The sequence below is a fragment of the Mustela nivalis genome (genome assembly GCF_964662115.1).
Source record: "Mustela nivalis genome assembly, chromosome: 1".
Classification (NCBI taxonomy): domain Eukaryota; kingdom Metazoa; phylum Chordata; class Mammalia; order Carnivora; family Mustelidae; genus Mustela; species Mustela nivalis.
The window spans coordinates 35,580,621-35,606,068 of NC_139020.1; the positions used below are offsets into that span (position 1 = coordinate 35,580,621).

Below are 25,448 nucleotides of genomic sequence, written 5' to 3' on the forward strand. Positions count from 1 at the left end.
AAATGCTTATTTTTCTCTCACATTCTCCCTCCTACAATTGGTCTTCACCCTGGTCCAGACAGCAACAGGATTTCTACCCCTTCTTTCATGGTATAAGGCTTGACTCATCATAGTAAGTCAGGGTCTGTGTGGGTTTGAGTGTATTTCCTGTCGTAAAAGTTGATTAACTCCTTTTACAAGTGAAAGTGAAATTCTTTTTGTGAGCACCACATGGAAATTCACAGAGAGAATGGATGACTATATCTCTGGTTTCAGGTATTTTTATGCTTTTATGCTAGTCTATACCTGCTCTTTAACAATTTATAAAAAATTTATCTGGATTATTTTGACCCACTTTTATGGCACCCAGCCACTCTCCCCCTGCCCCATGCTTCTCCATAGATGAATAATTGCTTGTGCCTTGTCTCTTCTAGAGGGACTATCATTTCTTATGTTTCAGACTACTTTAATTACCTGCAATTCATATGGGTTCAAGAAAATTTATGATTGATTTATCCATATTTTTTCTTGTTATTATGCTGAAAGTATTACCCTTTCAAGCTATATATATCTTAACCAGAAGTGGGATAAATTGTGACTATAAGGTTTCTCTTTGTTTTTAAATTGCAATATATTACTGTGATGTGGCTATGATTATTTTATTTTGTATTTATTATTCTTATAGATGGGCCATATTCCTGTATGTGCCTTCATATTGTTCATCATTTTTTTCAAAATCTGCAGTCATTGTATCTTCAAAGTATTCTTCTATCATCCTAACTTTTTGCCTAACATAATTAAATATGTTAGACTATGTCCCACATCCCTTCCACTCTTTGTACCTATTGCTCATTCTCTTCATTTGTTTGAATATAATATAGGTATGTCTTTTCTTTTGCTTTGTTTAATATGCTGTTAATACTATATGAATATTAATTTTATTTTTTTTCAATTAATGCTAAAATTTTCATGTGATATTTTTCATCTTTTCCTTCCTTATTTTCTCAAAATATCAATCATATTTTTTGTCAATATCTGCTAATTCTATTTTTTTGGATCATTTACACATAATTTTCCATATCCTTTTTTCTTTCTTTCTTTTTTTTTTTTTTAGTTTTCTAACATATGGTTGTACTCCTACATGCTTTGAAAGTATTAAATGAATATTAACATTTGTAAATTGCATTACTTTTCAGCATATGTAATTGGCTTTCAGTTCCTCCTACTAGAAGTAAAGGATTTTTCTTCAATATTGAAATTGGAATTGATCATGTTGCTGATTTGACCAATAAACATTAGTGGATGTGGTATGAATGTTTTCAAAGTCATTTTGTGTGTTATTTACTGTCTTTTGCTTCTAGCATCATGAGTGTACTCTAGAAAGACCACTAGCCACAAAAGAATATAGATAAGGCTTGAATCTCACCAATGGTCAAGAATAAGAGTCAAGCTCAGCTGAACAAAGCTTAGATAAGACCAAACTAGAAGCTGTAAATATAAAAAAACAAATGATTGTTGTTCAAGCCAATGAGTCTTTGTGTGCTTTATTACAGAAAATTATTGGAATAATAGCTGACTGTTCCAGGAAACATATATTAAAAAAAATAGTAATTCTGAACTGTTATCTTTCTGTAAAGAGAATTTATGTTTCTTGTGAAAGGTTGATAGAGAATATTACCTCAATCTAGCCTGAAATGCTTACACTCCTTAGGTATGGTTCCTTAGAATCTTGCATGAAAACTAGACATTTTTCTTAGAGCTCATTATTCCTAGCTAATTGTTGTCTTCCTGTCAAGAAAAAACTATTAGAATTATGATTTTTAAAAAAATACAGCAGCTTCTTTATGCTGGATTTCTTTTAGCACTGACCCCCTTAAGTGCGTGCGCGTGTGTGCGCACACACACACACACAGACACTCACACAAACACAGAGATTTGGAGAAGATAGATGCCTCAGGAAGATTGTGCTCTGAATGATGGAACTGTTGCAGCTGTCTTTCCTCTAGGATTTGGTCCTCTGATCCCTGGCTCTGCCTTAACTGTCAATTTATGTCCTAAATTTCAATGTATGTCTCCCCAGACCATTATAACCACTCCAAATTCTAGATTGCTATTTTCTGTTTAGCTACTAATACCAATAACCAGAAAATATAAAAAAAAATAAACAGAATAAAAAAGGTTCATCTCATTTAGTTTATCTTATATTCTGGTCCCTGAAGTTCTCTCTGACTTGAATGTCTTCCAAAACCTTAAGGAGAGTTGTGTTGTTTTTGTTGTACATAATGATGATGATGATGATCGTGATGGTAATGATAATGATGATAACAACCACCTAGAATTTTAGCTTTTCTAAGTGGATGGATTAGTTTGATATAAGCTGAAAGTAGTATTCTGTCTTCTTCTGTAGATAATGTTTATTTCCTTCCTTGTGGCGAGTGGGCTGTTGTCACTTTTTCTAGATATACTGTGATTACACTACACTTGTATCAAGCTGAGAATTTATTTTTATTTACCTTGTTTGGGAATCAGCATGAATTTTTTTTTTTTTGAAAAAAACAGGTCTTTCTTCAATTCTAGAAATTTAATAATTATCATTTCTAGTATTCTTTATCTTCCGTGTTATGTATTTTATTCCATTGGAACCACATTTGGACCAATTATATAGTATCTCTTCTTCATACTTCTTAATTTCTTTTATGATTCAGAACACATATAAATCACTGTTGCCAATGTTGGCAATAAGGATCTTTAAGACAGTTTTATGTTTCTTTTGGATAAGTTGACTAGAGTGATACAGTGCCCAACATATTAAGTATACAATGTGGCAATGTGTGTGCATGTGAATGTACACTATAATATTTAGTAGGGCAGTAAAACACTTTTAACAAAACAATCCAACTGATAGAAGTGCTTGCCATATTCAGATACCACAAAAACTACAATGGCAGTATCTACATAAAGACAACAAAAAAGTTTGGCAAGGAACACAAAACCACAGATGGTTGTAGGTGGCAGTCTCTTAGCAGCAGAAACAGATTTTCCTGAGAAAACATTTCAACAAAACGTTGTTTTGAACCAGTCTGTTCTGCCATATCGAGGGCAATATTCAGGAAAAATTAAAAAAAAAATCTTTGCTAACATACAATCAGAAGTTGGGAATTTTTTAATATGGTGATTATACATTTTTAAAAAAGGGAGATAAGATAAATGTATAATACTAATCTCATTTCCATTATGTGATTTTTTAAAATTTTATTCATTTATTTAACAAAGAGATTACAAGTAGGCAGAGAGGCAGGCAGAGAGAAAGGGGCAAGCTGGCACCCTTTAACTCAACCTTTAACTCATCTGTAAATAAACAGTTTAACTCATCTATAAAATAAACATATAATTTTTGTCTCATGAGTTTTTTTTTGTCTCTTGAGCAGAACAGAGAGCCTGATGCAGGGCTCAATCCCAGGACCCTAAGATCATTACCTGAGCCGAAAGCAGAGGCTTTAGCCACTGAGCCACTCAGGCAACCCTCTATCATGCAATCTTCAACAGGTCCAGACTTAACCCAAATAGTATATTAGGTAAAGTAATTTCAGAGACTACAGCTTCTCTGCCAATGTCCTGCCATTCCTATAGTTGTTCTCATTTGCTGTAAGCTCCCAAAAGAATTCAGCATCACCAAACCTCCATGAAGTATCTATAGCTTTCAAAAGAGAAGTTTATGCTCACAAGATTTCATGTTTGCTTTCTTTATGAGGTCTTGGCATTTGAAATAAGATAAACTCTTACACTAATTGAATAAATCCCACTGAGTCACTTTGGAAAATCAGATATAAGCCCAAATTATTTTTGTCTCTTAGAAATACTATACTGCTGACAATATTTTATTGTACAAATGCCTGTTTTGACTATTAAAATGTTTATGATTTATTCATTAGAATAATCATTATAGAAAACTGTGCAAACATTATCAACAATTAGTAAATATGAGTACAGTGACTGTTAAATACGGGCTTAAATTATCAAACAATATTCATAGCATTTTGTCTAGCTTTTAACTTTACCTGTTTCTGGTGTGCATTATTTTCTATTTGATTAAACTAAAAGGCTACTGTATTTTAGTAGTTAAGAGTACAGGTCACTTCCTAGGTGTAATTTGTAAACATCAGTTTAACTCATATGTAAAATAAACATCTAATTTTTGTCTCATGAGTTTTTTATAAGAGAAATATAGAATGTGCAAAGCACTTAAAATAACACCAAGCTCTAATTACTCCAAAGTAATGAATAATAAAAATATTTAAAAGTTTTTACATGTAGGATGATAGTAACTTTGATATCAAATTATTGATCTTCAATATTTTTCAACAACTACTATTATGGTCAATTCCACTTTAGTAGCTTAAATTTATATAAGGTATATATGTTTATTGCTTAATAAATATCAGTATAGCATTCTTCATATTGTATATTTATCTTGGAAGTAAATTAACTTTTTCTTCCTTAGTATTGGACCTATTTCCTGGTTTAGAAAACTATGCCATAAAAAGATTGTATTTTCTTTAATGTTCTCCTTTACAGTTTCAAAAGCATACACCTTAAATATATCCATCATTAAAAAGCTATTGAAACGAAGTCATATTTATCAAATTTTTTATATACATTTGATAAAATAAGGAGGGATGACAAAGAAATAAAAAGTGGTATTTATACTCACAGAGTTTAGCAGAGTTAAACACATTTGCTTTATATTTAAGATTATAATAAGTTTAAAATATCATCTTCAATAACAATGAAATATAACAACAATAAAAATGTAAAACAGAAAAGATTTAGCCAAGGATATTCATAACAGACAAAAATGAGTTTTGGCAAAAAGACTAAGAGAACCAGCTTGGTGTGCTACAAGTAGAGGGGAGGCCTTGCCCAGGGGAAAAAATGGACAGAGAAATTGGAAAGAATATCTTCCTTAGAGATAGACATGCGAAAAGTAAGGTGAAGGCTGAACTAGCCAACAGAAGGTAGCTCACAAACTAAAAGGCTTCGAGAGAACTTCAGGAAGATTTTATTAGTTCCAGTGTTATAAGTCAGAATAAGGAGAAAGCACTGAAAAAACACACTACTATCTTTCAACACTAGTCTTCCTTAAGTGTCAGTGCCCCAAAGGGGGAAAAAAAATCAAACATGTTTTCAGTTTAGGTAATTTAAATAGATATTGTTGTCTAAATATTAATATAATAATTCAGCATAGTTTTAAGGGAACAATAAATCTGTATTTCTTTTTTCCTCCAACTGTTCACGGAAAATGACTACTTATTTTCATTCAGCACATAATATACCACACACAAAAAAATGTTTTTAAAAGGAAAAAAATAATTGTTTGGTCATACTGTACTCAGAATTCATTTAAACACTTTTTCCATTACAAAATTTTATATATACTTCAGCTGTCTGTGTACTATCAATACATTTCCATAGCATAACATTTAGTTTCTTTTTGTTGACTTTCTTACAGAATTTTTTTTGGTTGATCACAATAAGAATAGTTAAAACTTAAAAAAAAAAAACACCAAATTAATCATTTGTACTAAATGATCTCAAAAAAGAACAAGATAAATAGGAAAACACATATCAAAAATAAACTTTCTCCATAACAGCAGCTCTGAGAAAAAAAAATGAAATAAAAAAAGCATATTTGTTTTGCATCAATCAATTAGAGAATATATGACTTTACAATTTTCTGGTGAAGAAGAATGCATATTATCCCTGAGTTCTAATGAAAGTATAATAAAACCTCTGTGACATTATGGTTAATACTTAAATATATGAGGTTTTGTTGTAGGAAGCAATAATCTATTTACCCAGAGAAGATTTTCAAAAATCACATTTATAGGGTGCCTGGGTGTTTCAGGCCAATAAGTGGTTAAGTGTTTGTCTTCAGCTTGGATCATGATTTCTGGGTCCTGGGATCAAGCCAGCCTCCAAGTGGGGCTTCCTGTTCAGTGGGGAGTCTGCTTCTCCCTCTCCCTCTGCCCCTACCCACCTCATGCTCTCTCTCTCATACTCTCTTGTGCTCTCTCTCTCTCAGATAAAATCTTAAAAGAAAATCGTATTTGCTCCTCATCTTTTCAATTCTGACACAGCATCCTGGGATATTATTTATTGACAAAACAGAAACTTCCTTTCCCCAATTATGCCCAACCTACTAGGAAATTATAAACGTATATTGTTAAAATAATGATCATTAAAAAGTTTGGCTCTTATGCACAAAATCAAAAGGAAAAAGGAAGGAAGGAAAGAAAGAAGAGAACAATCTATTCAGAATCTTGAGAACAATCTGAACAAAAGAAAACTGAATATTAGTCCAATAAAAATTTTAGAAGCAGCAAGTGCAAATTGTCACTCTTAGCAAAATATTGATTTCATGAAAATATCTTCTACAACAATGGGAATAAAAAATTAATTACTTTATATTTGAAAACACAAAAAACTTCAGATCTTGTAATTTCCATCAGGTATCACCTTGTCTAATCATTAATGGCAAAATGTTAGTAATAAAAGAGAAGTAAGCCAAGTGACAGCTTTCCTTATGTTCACTCAGCAAATACATGCTTAGCCATTTTATACCATCTGGTACACAAGTGTTAGAGCAGTGAATGACTGGTGGAAAAAACAGTGTTGGGATATCAGTGGGGAGAGTCAACTAAAAAAGAGAATGGTTTCCAACTGTGGCAAGAGATATAAAGAAAGGACCTGAGTGGTCATTCCCCATGAAGTACAGATAGCTAAGAGAGAAATTGGAGTCAATGGGAAGTTAGAGTTGATAATCTAGGTTGGAGGCCCCACTGCTACATCCTTTAGTCTGCTGTACTTTGAGAAATAAATAAACGCTGTAAAAATAACACTTGGATGAAAAACAAGCTGCTTCCAACACACAAATCAATACTGTTTATAAAGGAGGAATGTTTGCTCAGAGCTGTGTCTCATGTATATTGTTGTTGCATGTGTGACTATTTGGTTGGTTGGTTTTAATACTTTTATTGCAGTTCATTATGGCAGATATTAGTAAAGGTAGAATTTATGATTCTGCCTTATTTTGCCATAATTATTTCTAGGTAGTTGAAAAATACTTCTCAAAAAAGTGCTGTAACTATCCTTAGTATAAATAACATGACAGAGAAAGACTAGGGGTACTGAGGGTCAACCACCATTTGGCAATTTAAATTATCAGAGGAAAACAATAAGCTATATAGCTTTATAAAATATGATTTCCAAATTTCAGTGATCGATTGTAATTATTAGGGTCTTCTTACTCCACAATGTGGAAATGACACTTCAGAAACTTAAAAGTGATATGTTAAATCTAAATTACATTTGAGGTTTGTATCAATTTCCAAAATCTGATATGCCATTTTATGTGCCTGGTTATGCCTCCCATTAAACTCCAAAGTGAAACCTTTATTATAACTAAGCTCATTTTTATTTTTCATGGTTCACACATAGAACTTGCTTTGGCAGTATATACACCAAAATTTCGTTGTTCACATCTAGAAACTACTTTCAGTCTGCAGTGTCTTCTTCTCTGACTTAGCCTAACTTGGCATTTCTCCAAGTGTAGCTTCCTCAGTAATGTTTCCATAATGATGGCTGCCTATAAAGAGTATATCTATTAAATGATGCTCTGGATGTGACCTATAGCTTACTGTCATGTTCTCTAATGGTAGTCGCATAATTTAGCATACTTACCCCTATCACTTTTCAGGGTTATTTCATATTTTCCCTACAATTTATGTGTATGAATAATTAGTCTCTTCAAGTGGATTATAAATGATTTTTGAGCAAGGGGTGAAACATAGTACCAGGCACAAATTCATTTTAGTTAGACTTTCATGATAAACACAAAGACCCTTTTAGAATTCCTGTTTACTTAATGTGAGATTAAGCACAAGAATTTGGTGCTTCAAAATTACTGAATAGGCTGGAAGAATAAAGAAAGACAAACATGAATTCCTCTAACTTCTTGCTTTACCTACAGCTTTCAGAGAATTAGAAGGGTGTTCCTCTCATTAAGGTAAGGAATTGCAGGATTTCACTATTCATATGCACATCTTCCTGGCTTATTCAAGCAGGTGATTCAGAAAAGGACATTTCAAAATCATTGCAGAAATTCTTTTCCCCAAGTTTATCTGTCTGATGATGTGGAATGAATAGTAAATCCTTAATTTTTCTTCTAACTTCCAGATGATTCCATTTCATTGATGGGACACAAATAAGGAGTCTCTGTAAGCACAGGAGTCTGGGAAATGTAGTTCCTAAACTTACAACTTCAGCAAGAAAATGAAGAGTGCAATATGAGAGAAGGGTGGTTAAGAGGTTTTTCTAAATTGTACCCAGCTGTTGGCTGCATATTTATATAGAAATGTGTCAATTATTTGAAGTCATTTATCTAAAAACAAACAAACAAAAACCTTTTAATAAATTAGTTAATTCTTATAAATTCACTATTTTAAGATTAAAATTACTATTTATATAAGGGTCCCTCAATTAGTAAGAGCTGATGAAAATAGTTTTGTGGTGTCCTGTACAAACAGAATAACCACCCTATTTTTCAGACAGAACAGCTGGTGGCAGCAATACATCAGGAGAAACTAGTTGGAGATGTATTAATGATCCCCATAGGTAGATGGGACTATGAACACTAAGTCACTGAGCCTGAAGTTTTATGAAAACTTAAAATGTTTTAAAGTTTAAGATTACTCAAGGAGCAGAACAACTACACTCCATCCCAAAAGCATTCATACAACATGGGTTGTAACCTTACCAGAACCCCCAGGGTAGTGTGACATGATGAGTAAGTTTCAAGTTAAGGTTTTCCACCAGTTCAGTCACCCATTTGGGGTGGCAATGCAAAATGAAATTTTAAGTGAGGTATAGAGTCCTGAAAAACTCTATTTTTGCCACACTGAAGCAGAAATTAAGATTAATACTTTCTAGAGAAGGATATTAATCTTTATGAAGCTAAAGGAAGAATTTTATGGGATCCTACATTTGTATATTTGTACCTGGAAAAAAACCTATGTTTAAACAGTGAACGGGTAAAGGTGTCTCTAAGGCAAGAATAGTAGGTGCTTCTACTCACATAGCTTTAGAAAACATGTCTGCATCTTCATTCAACTGCTGTGGATTACTATGCATAGCTATACATTTGTAAGTAATAACTAAGTCTCCCTCTTAGGTCCCTTCCAGCAGGCCAGAGTAGTGGTGTCATCCTTCCAAGGCATTTTTGATCAATATTTCACTAGTCTATTAAGAAATATTATACAGGGAATTATTTTTACATTTTATTATGGATATTTAGAGTTATCATATTCATTTTTACATAGCCTCACTTTTTAGCCTAATGTTGATAGATTTGTTATATGAACTGTACCGTATCAGTTATTCTGAATCTGTTGCCATTTATACTTCAATAAAGGTTAATAAAAGTAGGTGAAAGAATAAAAGAAAAGAAAAATTTACAATATTTGTTAGATATGTGTAAAATATTATAATAGATAAATTTTCCCATTTTTCTTTTACATTTGAACTCAAGCCTTATATCTTTGTGAATAATTTGCATTTTACACTCCATCATTATATTAAATGTGTATATTTATGTACATAAAGACATGCTTATAGTTATAATATATAAATAAATATAAATCCTGGGAAATTTATCTAAAAAATCCTTTCAATAAATCAGTTAATTCTTATAACTATTTTAAGACTAAAACTACTATTTATCTGTATAAGAATCCCTCAATTAGGAAGAATATGGTGTATATATAGGCTATATATAGATAATATAGGGACAATGTCTATATAAATATTTATAGACTATATATGTGTGTATGTGTGTGTGTGTGTATACCAGGATTTATATTCATGTATTATATGTTACATGTAATATATTCTATACCATATACATTATATGTTACAATTATGATATAATGTCCATTAATAGCATTATTTTTAATAGGTCATTTTAATATGTATTATTTTCACATGCTAAAATGTTAAGTCAAAAGATTTGAAAGGTCTGAAATTTTACCTTAATAATGAGCTCAAAAGTTAGTCCATCACAGATTCATAGACCCTGGCAGACAAATACAAGGCCTTTGGATCGGAGACAAAAGACAGTCTCTTGATCACAGCAATGGGTATGAATAATATCTAACATCTGTTCTGCAAGCTCTAATTTTTCCATGGTGACATATTAAAGATTAAATCATCTATACATACAATGGGGTGCATTACAGGAGATAAACCCTAAGATTAAGAATCCCTGATTTTATTATGGAGACTGTTCATAAACTTGCCTATTTCTCCCATGCTAGAGAAGAGATATTTTCTTAATATTTTGAACACAGTTGAAACTTCTCCAGGAAAAGAGAGAGAAATCTCGATCTTTGCTATATGGAAATTTAAGTAAATCTGCTTCAGTGGGAGCCACTGTATTTTTCCCAGCCTAAGCATTATATAAAGACAAACAAAAGAAAAAGTAGTCTAATGGAATGTGTTGCTAATACCTAATCATGTAGGAATATGAAAGATCTATGGCCAATTGTTTCCTTCCAATACATACACATAAAAATAATAAATTTATCATTTATGGTTGATGTGAATATTGAAAAGATATAAGTAAATATATGTATATAAATGTAAATATAAATTCTCCTTGTGCTAAAGGAGATACCGTAAACTTGGATTATAGTATATCATATAGCCTTGGATATAAAGCACATACATATAGTAGCTTTGTTAGTTAACTATATAAAATGTATTAAGAAAATATTCGGAATAATTTATCTAATTCTTAGAAAAACACATATGCTTCTTGAATTATGCATTTTTACTGATAAAAGGCTAATAAACTAAGTAAAATTGGTTGTGGGAAATCAGTATTTATAATGATTGTGGGTTAAATGTTCAGATTATAAACTTTCATTTACATAAAAACGACTGCTTTGAATGTGGGGTTTGAAATTCTTTTTTTGAGAATTATTGTCTCATTGATTTTTTTTTTCCTTACAGAAAAGCAGATGCCCCATATTAGATGTGATTTCAATTCACATTCAACATTTTTAGTGCTAATTATTTCTAACTAAATATGTTGTCCATATCAACAGCCCACTTTGGAGAATACAAAAATGCTGTTTTGTTTTGTTTTTTTCTTAAAACTCAAAATATTTATGTCTGGAATGGAAAGCAGTTTAATTTTAGTTACCCTGACTTCTCCTGAGAATTTTCATCCTACTAGCTTTAGGAACAAGAAATTATGTTAATAGTGGATCCATGGTGGCACTTTGGAAAGCAGACCAGTAATTATATTTAGAGATAAATTAAAAGGAATTTATTCTTTGACAATAGAGAATGTTCATAATGAATTTATTCACAGGAATAAAGACAGTGGTTCAATTCTGTTTTTTGTTTTGTTTTGTTTTGTTTTGTTTTGTTTTTAGAGTTTGTGACTAGCAGAGATTTCATACTATAAAGGAAACTCCTTTTAATATTCATGACAGAGGTATCGGGGTGGCTCAATCAGTTAAGCATCTGACTCTTGGTTTCAGCTCCGGTCATGATCTAATGGACCTGGGATCAAGCCCTGCATTGAGTTTCACACTTAGTGCAGAATATTCTTCAGATTCTTCCTCTCTCTGACCCTCCCTGCTTGCTCTCTCTCTGAAAGAAAAAAAATAAAATCCTTATATACTCCAGAAAAATACATATCAATGTATTTGCCTGATTGATTCCTGTGGTAGAGAATTTATCACTTTTCATCTGAAATTTCAAATTCTTCAATTGCTGCATAATTATCACAGATATATTTTTCATGTCATAAAATACCAGTTTTTGGTGGTAGGTACTGTATGACTTCTAGAAACAATTTTAATATACACTCATATACTCCTCTTTTTTTTTTCGCAAATAAACAAAATTACCAAATATTATGTAGTGACAGACAAAGGCCAGAATTCATTTTTTGTTTGTCTCCAGTGTTCATCATCTTCAATGTGTTATCTGGTAAGAGAAGTTTTACCTTTTATACCGATTATGGCTTTTGATACGGGCCTAGCTAACACTGAAAATCCAGGATAGAGGTTGATTTAAAATATAAAGAAAACATTTCTAAAGTGAACTGAGGTATAAACTGAGCTTTATCTACCTTAAAGTTAAATTATCACCTGTAATAGACAGGGTAGAAAAGCATCTTTTTGTAATTGTATAATTGAGAAATTCATAATGCGTAAGACTTACTATTTGAAGTGAAAGAATTGTTTGGTACAGTATAGAGCATGTTTTAAAAAGCCTATGAATCTCTTCCTTTCACTCAAAATTATTTTTAAAAATATAGGTTAATGTTAATGTGATATGGTAAACTCAATTTCATTATGTGCATTAAATAATTTATAAATAAATAAATAAAATGTCTTCAAACTAGGTTACCAAAACCATATAGAAGTTTGATGCTCCTCAAGGCTCCTTAATTTCTTGCTTGAATCAGAATTTCAAGTTTGAATCTTACCTCAAGTGAGAATTCACATCTGAGAGCCTTTTATTGAGCCTGAATAGTGTGAATAGGCAGCCTACATAGATGTTTTCTTTGGTCCTGCTGTTCTCCATATGCTTCTTTGCTAGGATACAATTCCTGTTGTGAGGATTATCATCTGTTGCCAGGATATCATGAATGAGTAGATGATTCTAACCAACCCCAAACACTTCATATTTATAACCCATTTTGCATTAGCAAAACTGACCAAATGAACTTATTTCACAGTGGTTTTTAAGAAGTAAATTGTGTACAAATTTATTTTGTGCATTTTTATTCAAAGTAGCTCCAGAAATTTTTTAAAACTTACATTCACATAGTGTTCACCTATATCATAATTATTCCCCATACTATTAGAATCACTTAGTCTCCTTCCCCACTCAGCATAATTCTAAATCTAAATTATCACTCATATAGACTAAGGTAATTGTAAAAACTAAATTTGTGCATTTGCCACAAGTCAGTATCGTAATGAATACATTTGTCTTTTTAAAATCTCGTGGGCTAAACCATTTTCCAGGTCAGCTTAAGTACCTTAAATAAAATCTACTGAAGAAGCAATATCCACTCATGTCTTCAGTATAAATGCACAAATGTGGAAACGTTGGGGAGCAGAACTAAGCTTGGAGAGCACTAAAGTAAACAAACTGAGCAGGGTGAGCACTGGAGCAGAACAAAATGATGCTGAAACAAAGTGAACAAAGCTCAGCTAGGTTAGAAGCCCAGCTAAGCAAACAGAGAACAGCGCTGCGCTCAAAAGAAGAGTAAGAACTCTAGGGAAAGCTTTGAGGCAGTTAACAAAATTCATTATGAATTCCTCTACCTATAAATGGACTTTAGCTATTTCAATCCCATCTGTGAACTGTCTGGACATACAGAGAGGCATTGCCAAAAACACTATAGTGATGGGTTAATTAGAGGAAAAATCAGTAGGCTACTTTTATTGGACTATTGTTCTCTCAATTTGTTTTTAAAAATAAGTTATGTAGAACTCTACTTCTATTTATAACAGAGTAAGTGTTAAATTGATCAGCCCTACCATTGTAAATCATGTTTAAAATAGGCAAAATATAAGAGGCAGTTCTTCTCAGATACTGAATAACAGGAAGTTCAAGGTTATAATTCATGATAGAAGGAAAAATCATGACGTAAACCACATGATTAGCATTTCTTCAAACTGCATTGAGCTAGATTCCAAAAATACATGGTTATTCTCTGCACAAAATGATCAGATCAGAAGAAATGTCTAGAATTTTCAGGATAAGTCTTTAGAAAGTAGATGTGTAGGTGGAAGAGAAGCATTATAAATCATTGTGAAAGTTCCCCCATAAATCCTTAGATAACAGCAAGGCTGTGTATGCACAGGTAAAATTCAAAGCTTATCAGAAAGGATATTCATTTGGTAGATCTACTACCAGTTTGAGAGACAAGTATGTACAGGAGAGGCCAACAGTGCTTAGAGATTTTAGATATTAATTCATCCAAAGTAGAGCAATATGTATCACAAAATATATCTGGCTGAGATGCCAAGATTACATGTAAGAATCAAAACTACCCCATGTAGGGGCGCCTGGGTGGCTCAGTGGGTTGAGCCGCTGCCTTCGGCTCAGGTCATGATCTCAGGGTCCTGGGATTGAGTCCCGCATCGGGCTGTCTGCTCAGCAGGGAGCCTGCTTCCTCCTCTCTCTCTGCCTGCTTGTCATCTCTCTCTGTCAAATAAATAAATCTTAAAAAAAAAAAAAAACTACTCCATGTAAGAAGAATTCATCTTCCTGACCTCCTTTTACAAAGTTGAACCCAAGGCTTGACAAGATCTCCACTGAATGCAGAGATTGGATTGTTAAGTCAAGCCACGTTAGAAGGGCTTTGAAAACACTTCAGATCTTTAATTACACATCTGTATAATTCACAAATCCTAAATTTAAAGAGTATAAAAGATCAAAATGATTAGCCAGTAATTCAAGTATCTGCTAGAATCAAAATCAATACAACACATGCCACAGGAAAACAGTTCAACGTAGAGTCTCTACAGTAGTTAATCTGTAATGTAAAGCACACAGTTAAAAATTATTAGACATGCACAGAAACCAGAAAATGTGATCCACCAAGGTTCAACCTGTCAACAGAAGTCTTAGACAAAATAATGAACCTAGCAGACAATGATTTAAAAGCAGTTATTTATAAATATGTTCATGATCTTTAAAAAATATAATCTTTTTTTTTTTCATTTTAACTTTTTATTTTTTATAAACATATATTTTTATCCCCAGGGGTACAGGTCTGTGAATCACCAGGTTTACACACTTCACAGCACTCACCAAAGCACATACCCTCCCCAATGTCCATAATCCCACCCCCTTCTCCCAAACCCCCTCCCCCCAGCAACCCTCAGTTTGTTTTGTGAGATTAAGAGTCACTTATGGTTTGTCTCCCTCCCAATCCCATCTTGTTTCATTTATTCTTCTCCTACCCACTTAAGCCTCCATGTTGCATCACCACTTCCTCATATCAGGGAGATCATATGATAGTTGTCTTTCTCTGCTTGACTTATTTCGCTAAGCATGATACGCTCTAGTTCCATCCATGTTGTCGCAAATGGCAAGATTTCATTTCTTTTGATGGCTGCATAGTATTCCATTGTGTATATATACCACATCTTCTTGATCCATTCATCTGTGGATGGACATCTAGGTTCTTTCCATAGTTTGGCTATTGTGGACATTGCTGCTATAAACATTCGGGTGCATGTGCCCCTTTGGATCACTACATTTGTATCTTTAGGGTAAATACCCAATAGTGCAATTGCTGGGTCATAGGGCAGTTCTATTTTCAACATTCTGAGGAACCTCCATACTGTTTTCCAGAGTGGCTGCACCAGCTTGCATTCCCACCAACAGTGTAGGATGGTTCCCCTTTCTCCGCATCCTCGCCAGCATCTGTCATTTCCTGACTTGTTAATTTTAGCCATTCTGACTGGTGTGAGGTGATATCTCATTGTGGTTTTGATTTGTATTTCCTTGATGCCGAGTGATATGGAGCACTTTTTCATGTGTCTGTTGGCCATCTGGATGTCTTCTTTGCAGAAATGTCTGTTCATGTCCTCTGCCCATTTCTTGATTGGATTATTTGTTCTTTGGGTGTTGAGTTTGCTAAGTTCTTTATAGATTCTGGACACTAGTCCTTTATCTGATATGTCGTTTTCAAATATCTTCTCCAATTCTGTCAGTTGTTTTTTGATTTTGTTAACTGTTTCCTTTGCTGTGCTAAAGCTTTTGATCTTGATGAAATCCCAATAGTTCATTTTTTCCCTTGCTTCCCTTGCCTTTTGCGTTGTTCCTAGGAAGATGTTGCTGCGGCAGAGGTCGAAGAGGTTGCTGCCTGTGTTCTCCTCAAGGATTTTGATGGATTCCTTTCGCACATTGAGGTCCTTCATCCATTTTGAGTCTATTTTTGTGTGTGGTATAAGGAAATGGTCCAATTTCATTTTTCTGCATGTGGCTGTCCCATTTTCCCAGCACCATTTATTGAAGAGGCTGTCTTTTTTCCATTGCACATTCTTTCCTGCTTTGTCGAAGATGAGTTGACCATAGATTTGAGGGTCTATTTCTGGGCTCTCTATTCTGTTCCATTGATCTATGTGTCTGTTTTTGTGCCAGTACCATGCTGTCTTGATGATGACAGCTTTGTAATAGAGGTTGAAGTCCGGAATTGTGATGCCACCAACGTTGGCTTTCTTTTTCAATATCCCTTTGGCTATTCGAGGTCTTTTCTGGTTCCATATAAATTTTAGCATTATTTGTTCCATTTCTTTGAAAAAGATGGATGGTACTTTGATAGGAATTGCATTAAATGTGTAGATTGCTTTAGGTAGCATAGACATTTTCACAATATTTATTCTTCCAATCCAGGAGCATGGAACATTTTTCCATTTCTTTGTGTCTTCCTCAATTTCTTTCATGAGTACTTTATAGTTTTCTGAGTATAGATTCTGTGTCTCTTTGGTTAGGTTTATTCCTAGGTATCTTATGGTTTTGGATGCAATTGTAAATGGGATTGACTCCTTAATATCTCTTTCTTCTGTCTTGCTGTTGGTGTAGAGAAATGCAACTGATTTCTGTGCATTGATTTTATATCCTGACACTTTACTGAATTCCTGTATAAGTTCTAGCAGTTTTGGAGTGGAGTCTTTTGGGTTTTCCACATATAGTATCATATCATCTGCGAAGAGTGATAATTTGACTTCTTCTTTGCTGATTTGGATGCCTTTAATTTCCTTTTGTTGTCTGATTGCTGAGGCTAGGACCTCTAGTACTATGTTGAATAGCAGTGGTGATAATGGACATCCCTGCCGTGTTCCTGACCTTAGTGGAAAAGCTTTCAGTTTTTCTCCATTGAGAATGATATTTGCGGTGGGTTTTTCATAGATGGCTTTGATGATATTGAGGTATGTGCCCTCTATCCCTACACTTTGAAGAGTTTTGATCAGGAAGGGATGCTGTACTTTGTCAAATGCTTTTTCAGCATCTATTGAAAGTATCATATGGTTCTTGTTCTTTCTTTTATTGATGTGTTGTATCACATTGACTGATTTGCGGATGTTGAACCAACCTTGCAGCCCTGGAATAAATCCCACTTGGTCGTGGTGAATAATCTTTTTAATGTACTGTTGAATCCTATTGGCTAGTATTTTGTTGAGTATTTTCGCATCTGTGTTCATCAAGGATATCGGTCTATAGCTCTCTTTTTTGGTGGGATCCTTGTCTGGTTTTGGGATCAAGGTGATGCTGGCCTCATAAAATGAGTTTGGAAGTTTTCCTTCCATTTCTATTTTTTGGAACAGTTTCAGGAGAATAGGAATTAGTTCTTCTTTAAATGTTTGGTAGAATTCCCCCGGGAAGCCATCTGGCCCTGGGCTTTTGTTTGTTTGGAGATTTTTAATGACTGTTTCAATCTCCTTACTGGTTATGGGTCTGTTCAGGCTTTCTATTTCTTCCTGGTTCAGTTGTGGTAGTTTATATGTTTCTAGGAATGCATCCATTTCTTCCAGATTGTCAAATTTATTAACACCAAAGAAATACAAACTATTATAAGAACATACTATGAGCAACTCTACGGCAAAAAATATAATCTTAATGAATAAATAGATAAGTGATCTTGTCACCTGTGAAAGGGTCTGCATTGCATTGTGTGAATGTAGGTCTCAGTCTTTGGATTCCCCATGAGAAGATTTATATGGGGATCTACAACTGAATACAGACAGCCAGAAGGAAAGTAGCAAATACAAAAGCATTTTATTAAATCAAAAAGATACTCTCATTTTGGAAGAGCAGTCAGGTTTCAGGAGGTGGAACCAGCTCCAGGTTGTTCGGGGACTGGATAGTTGCTGTGTTTCTCTGGGATACAAGAAACTATAATGTACAGTAGGTGGCCTCTAAAAGAGGTTGCTTCCAGCCATTTGGGGAACTCCTCTTACAAGTTTTTTACCCTACAAAGTTTATAGAAGAGCCATCATGGCAGCTTTTCAAGGGCGGAAGAAGGAGGGATGGTACCCACAATCCAAATGCATTATAATGAGTCTAGGGGTTACCCTGAGGCAGAGGTAGTAGGAAAAAAAGTGCAGGTGCCTCACCTGTGGCTCTTGATCTGTCAGCTCTGAGGTCTTGAAGTCACAAGGTCAGGATGTTGTGGCCCTAAGGGCTTTTAGTGGATAGCTTATTTATTATTGGCCTTAACTCCAGCTCATGTCTCTATCATTCCCCTTCAAGGACTTGGGACTTTGCTTGGGGCATTCCTTCCACTGCTTGTGTCTAGCATCTACCTAACAATCTCAATATAGAAATAGATGCTATAAATAAAGTATTATAGAAATTCTATAATTAAAGAGTATAGTCACTAAAAGGAACATTGCACTGAATGAGTAATACAAATATAGTGAACTTGAGAAGTAACCACTTTGAAGGATTAAATCCAGGACCCAGAGATGAAAAAACTAAAGAAAATTAATAGAGGTCCTAGTATCTTGTAATAGAATATCAAATGTCAAACATACCTGTACAGGAATCCTAGGGGAGAAAAGAATCCTAGGGCTTGGGGGGGCGGGGGAGATTTAAACATATAATAATTGAATTTTTCTAAAATTGGGCAGGGGATCAGTAATATACAGATTTAGTTTAGCTGTCTCTTAGCAAGATAAATACAAAGAAAACCATACCTAGTCAAATAATAGGCGAATTCAAAAAACAAAGATAGAGGGAAAATATTAAAAGTTTTCACAGTGACAAGATAAAATATGGAGAAGAAACCAAATACATAAAGAGTGGCTGATCATTCATCAGAGACAATAAGGGTAGAAATAATTGTTCAAGATTTTAAAAATACTGGAAAGGAAAAACAAAATAAAATACTTCCATCCCTGGAAGAAATTTATTACTGATTCCCCCATATACTTAATTGATTAATCCAATGCATTTTTCATATTATAGCCAAGATCCTTTCTAATATGTAAATATACTCATATAATATTCGTGCTTCTAATGCTTTACTAGCTGCCATTTGTCCTGACAAAATCTAAACATATCATTTCTAAATGTAGTATACAAGACACTTCAGCCTAATTTTTCAACTCCACCTTCATACTTTCTATAAAATCAAGTTATATATTGAACTTCTCTTTTTCCAACAAAATGCCATGTTTCCTCTTTCATCCCTGACATTTGAACACAAGGTTTTCTCTTATCCTGATCTCTTCTACATACAATCCTTCACATTATGTTCAGTTGTTTCCATAGTGCAATGGTAATCATGTTCGCCTGACACATTATGTTCAGTTAGTATATTACTTAGAGTATTCTAGGTTATAATGTAGAAACCGACAACCTTCAACCTTCAATTTAGAGTGACTTAAAACACCAAAGGTGTAGTTAAGCTGCTGGTTGATGAAACTCTTCAAAGAAACCAACCTCCAGTTTGTATAACGTATGCTTCTGTGATTGCTGTGTCAGAGGAAGAAAAGTGTAGAAAGTGGTGTTCTAGCATTGTTACACCTGTATCAGGAAGAAACGTGTAACTCTTCTGCTTAAAATCCATTGGCCAGGGGCACCTGGGTGGCTCAGTGGGTTGAGCCTCTGCCTTCTGCTCAGGTCATGAGGGTCCTGGGATTGAGCCCCACACCAGGGTCTCTGCTCAGCAGGGGACCTGCTTCCTCCTCTCTCTCTCTGCCTGCCTCTCTGCCTACTTGTGATCTCTGTCTGTCAAATAGACAAATAAAAAATCTTAAAAAAAAAAACTATGCACAAAATGAAATAAAAATGTAACAAAAAAATTCTTAATATGAAGGGGAAAACAGAACTAAGGAAGCAGTTGCATTAACAAAAAGGGAAACATAAATTTTAACCAAATAAAATAAAAATTTTACTACCTAAGTAATAATACATTCCTTATTTCAGAAAACAAGCACTTAACATATAGATCTAAAAACTTCATATGTTTCTCTGTTCTTTCTTCCATTTGTATAATCATGGAGAAATTTGGGTACGTACAGGCAATGTATGGTACATAGCATCAGCCAATAGAAGATAGTAGAGTTCTATAGTACTATATTCACTTATGAGTTAGAAATAATTTTCTCTTCAGTAGATATAATGAGGAAGGAAAATTGTAAGAATAAATACTTCCCTGGAAGACATTCTGAGTGTCAAGGAGGTTATGAGTGTCAAAGCTCTTCTTTTGGGGGATCTTGGGAGTGTTTCAGGCCAAAACATGCTAGTGCACAAAATATTTTTGTAATTTTTCTCTACTTCACAAATATATTATTTGTATATTTGCTTATTTTTAGAAGAAGAAATTATTGCTGGGCAATGCCCAAAGAAAAGAAAATTACTGGTATCAGGTCTGATCCCAAATTGCCTCTCACACTCAGATAATCACCATGATTCAAATTCTTTCCCTTCGGAAGGCAATTTAGAGACATCGGTCTTTACTAAAGCCAGGTCTTAACGTAGGGGAGAGTAGGCATTGTTCTGACACTCCATTCCAAAATGTTTCAAGACATACATTCATCTTCCTGAATAGTTTGAAATAAACACAACTTTCCTCATTTTGTCATATAGTTTAAGTACTGGACACCTGCAATGATGCTTATTTCCTTGAATCCAGTTGTGAGCTATATGAGAGCCAATGCCAGACACGGGGAAAGCAACTAATTCCAATGCAGATACAATAGAAAGGCATCTTGAGAAACAGCGAGGTCCACATTTCAAGAGAACTTGTCAAGCTTGAAGAATAAAGCAGTTCAAAGTTCTGGTTTTTGATAAGATCACAGAACAGAGAAAAAGTAGCAAATATCACAAGCTAAGTAAATGAAGAATAATCTAAGATACCTCTTTTCTTTCTTGTGTTTTCCAAAATACATTTACTAGTTAAATTAGCTAAATGTTTTAATATAACTTTTAGGTATAAAAGGTATAGAAGTTTGGATATTCTAAACAGTTTTTACAAAAAATAAGGAGAACTATAAAAAATTTATAAAAGTAATTAATTGTAAAAATGAATTTTAAATTGATTTCAGTGTTCTGCTCATATATTCATGTTTTTGTATTCATAAAATTGAATTGAAACAATTCCCTGACTTTGAAAACTCTTTTTCTTTTTTTTTCCCAGAGGGAGAGAGAATGGAGGAAAGAGGACGGAGTGGGGGAGAGGAAGAGAGAGACTCTTAAGCAGGCTCCACACCCAGAGTAGAACTGGATATAAGATTCAATCTCAAAACCCTGAGATCATGACCTGCACCAAAATCTAGAGTTGGAGACAACCAATGAGACATCCAGGGAGCCTGAAAATTCTTAATATCTCTAAAGGAAGAAGTACAAATAAATGTTTTAGTTCTTTTGATAATTGGGCTTTTTTTTCCCCCCAGTCCTAACAAAAACACACAATTGCCTATTGAAAATAATGACATTTCCTTAAAAAAATATATTTTAATTACCTAGTAAAGAGTGTATTTAATTTCATAGTTACTTAGAAGGTTCATAAGACCTTGCAAAAATTTTTAATTACTATCTATAATTTTTTTTTCATTTCATTTTATTTCTTTTCAGTGTTCCAGAATTCATTGTTTATGCACCACACCCAATGTTCCATGCAATATGTGCCCTCAATAAGATCCACCACTAGGCTAACCCACCATCCCTGTCCCCTCCTCTTCAAAACCTTCAGTTTGTTTCTCAGAGTCAACAGTCTTTTATGGTTTGTCTCCCCCGCAGTTTCCCCCAACTCACTTCTCTCCATCTCCCAATGTCCTCTGTGTTATTCCTGATGCTCCACAAGTAACTGTGATAATGTAATTGACTCTCTCTGCTTGACTTATTTATTACTATTTATACTTTAACAGAGGCAATGAAAGTCAGTTTCCAGTAAGATTCCATATGTATTCATACATATATATGTATTTATTTTAATATGAATCCACATATACATTGACTGAATATGTATTTGTGTGTGTGTGTGTGTGTGTGTGTGTGTAAAATGTGAGAAGTGAGATGCTTGGGTGGCTTAGTCAGTTAGGCATCTGCATCAGCTCAGGTAGGGTCTCAGAGTCCTAGAATCAAGCCCCACCCTGGGTTCCCTGCTCAGTGGAGAATGTTTCTTCCTCTGCCTCTCTCCCCACTCATGCTCTCCCTCCCTTTCTCTCACATGTTCTCCTCCCTCTCAAATAAATAAATAAATAAATAAAATCTTTAAAAAATCAATTATGAGAGCTGATCACTTTTTAAATTTGGAAGAAAGTTGATATAAAGGGTTTAAAATTATATAATGGAAATGTGACATGACAGAATAATTATTTGATATATCTGATTGCTAAATAAGGCAAAAGCAGCAAAAAAAAAAAAATCCAGTGAATATAAAAAATAACTTAAGCTGCGTACATACAGATTTCACAAGGATGACAACTTTAGCAAAAGTTTAACCATGAAATTAAATGGTATAAAAAGAGAAAAAAAATTAAAATAAGAATAGTTCTTTATATTTTTTACATAAAAATAAGCTTTATTTTCTCACATTGACACATGTAAGTTCATTGCAGCTGCTTGGACGTCTGTAAAAATAAAGAAAAGTAAATTACAGATATTTTTAATGAAATAAGCTGCCAGACGGTCATGACTCTCAATAGTGCTTATCAAGGAAGATATTTTCTTTGCTCTTTAAGCATGAAAAAAGGAGGCATGTTTAATGGCTCCATAGGGATGATAGTTTGTTTTCAAATCTGCTTCACAAAATGTTGGCTTTGAAGATGATGATTTTTGTTTTTTTTTTTTTTTAGTGTTATGAGATTGGAATTTTGGAGTTCTTCCTTTTCATACTGTGTTTCTATAATCAAAAGATAAACATAATAAAATGTTTAAAGGAATAAAGAATAATTCTGTTTGAAATCACAAAAAAGTCCTAACAAAATATACAAAACCAAACATGATGTCTTGTTTGAAACATTATCTAGTATTAAGAACAGCAAAAATAAATTAAGTCAAATATTCAACACTTTCTCTTGATCTTTCAGTAGGCTTTTATTTTTGAACAGATCCTTGAAATGTGTTTTGCATTATAAGCAATATGGAGAAAAAAGATTTTGATGAATGTTAGAACCTGCTGATATTTAATGGCTGCCACTTTAACAAATGGATACACACACACAAATACATATAGGTTAGTGTCCCTGATAATATTGAAATAAAATACCAATATGGAAATTTTTTATGAATGAGTAGAAACATCAAGTTATCTGAATTGTTCTAGTTCCAACTCTTTTTAGCTCAAAAGATTGTTACAATTGTAGATCATATGAGAAAAACTGGGAGACATTTATATAAACAAGAGCATTCAAGACATAATTTATTGATCATTCTAAAAATGACAAATTTATTGATTACTAATTTTCAAAACTACTTTGTTTTAAGATAGTAGGAAATGGCTGCTTAATATAATGATTTAAGTGTTTAATTAGTTAAAAATTAATCAAACCAATAGTTATATTTTTAATTATATTAAAATGTACAACCTTGAAAAATTAAATAAAAAATAAGACATTCAAACTTGAAAAATAATAGGTAACACATTGAAAATCACTAAGAAAAAAGATAAAAGGGCTTTTAAAATCATTGAATTTAATCCAACTTTGGATTTTAATTCCAATTTGGATTTTAATCCAATTTCTGCCAATAATTTTACTCCTTCTTATCCTGGTATCTAAAATCTACTCACAACTTCCAAGAAGTAGTTGTCAGAGATTAAGTAAAAAGTAAAAACCAAGAACGAGTTCTGTATTCTCTTGCTATTTATAATTCTCAAACTCTCAAGAAAAAATGAAGATCATTAGAATGGTATGAATTACCCTGAATTTATATAAAAGGAAATTGGAAAAAATGTTTATGTCATAGCTCTTGTCTTGCACCACCCTGCATAGCACACAATGCTCTAAAAACAATTCCATCATTGGAATGCAGTAGCAAATTATTTATTTTAACATATATACTTCCTTATCACTCTAATCATAATCCATTCACCTTTGTCTTTCTACACACCAAAACACAAAATTTGCAAATTCATTACAGTCAGGCATTATATTATTCTGCCCCCCCAAATTATATATCCATCACCAGTTATGGTGTGTAGCCAATTTTATGACTCTTTTTACAAGGTTCCAGAAATTGGTAAATATACAAAATAATGACTCTGCATTATTAAAATTAACACACACACACACACACACACACACACCCCTCAAAGATGAAGAGAGCTGGAATTAGTAGTCTCCCCATCTCTACATTAAAAAAAAAAAAAAAAGGCTAGGGAAGTGCAAATTAATGACTGTTCATGAACTTGTCAGAAAACTAAGGTTCCAAGACAGAGTCATATATAAAATCTAGAGGTACAGAACCTGAGCATTTACTTAAATGAAGGAAATGTGAGTGAATACAATACAGTCTGATCAACTATTGAACCAGTAACACTGACAAATTGTTGGGCTAGCATGAAAGTATGAAGTTCCTGATTTAAGAGTCATAGAAAGGAAACAGTTAACAAAATCAAAAGACAACTGACAGAATGGGAGAAGATATTTGCAAACGACTTATCAGATAAAGGACTATTGTCCAAAATCTATAAAGCACTTAGCAAACTCAACACCCAAAGAACAAATAATCCAATCAAGAAATGGGCAGAGGACATGAACAGACATATCTGCAAAGAAGACATCCAGATGGCCAACAGACACATGAAAAAGTGCTCCATATCACTCGGCATCAGGGAAATACAAATCAAAACCACAATGAGATATCACTTCACACCAGTCAGAATGGCTAAAATCAACAAGTCAGGAAATGACAGAAGCTGGCGAGGATGCGGAGAAAGGGGAACCCTCCTACACTGTTGGTGGGAATGCAAGCTGGTGCAACCACTCTGGAAAACAGCATGGAGGTTCCTCAAAGTGTTGAAAATAGAACTGCCCTATGACCCAGCAATTGCACTACTGGGTATTTACCCTAAAGATACAAACGTAGTGATCCGAAGGGGCACGTGCACCCGAATGTTTATAGCAGCAATGTCCACAATAGTCAAACTATGGAAAGAACCTAGATGTCCATCAACAGATGAGTGGATAAAGAAGATGTGGTATATATACACAATGGAATACTATGCAGCCATCAAAAGAAATGAAATCTTGCCATTTGCGACAACATGGATGGAACTAGAGCGTATCATGCTTAGCGAAATAAGTCAAGCAGAGAAAGACAACTATCATATGATCTCCCTGATATGAGGAAGTGGTGATGCAACATGGGGGCTTAAGTGGGTAGGAGAAGAATCAATGAAACAAGATGGGATTGGGAGGGAG

At 33.7% G+C, this 25,448-nt stretch overlaps 1 long non-coding RNA gene across 1 annotated transcript; it reads left to right on the forward strand.

Moving 5' to 3' along the window:
- The first annotated feature begins 179 nt into the window (after positions 1-179).
- Positions 180-21,454, forward strand: LOC309846280. The gene is made up of 2 exons (XR_014301844.1): positions 180-255; positions 21,221-21,454. It is a non-coding gene; the product is annotated as an uncharacterized lncRNA (long non-coding RNA).
- Positions 21,455-25,448: the final 3,994 nt, after the last annotated feature.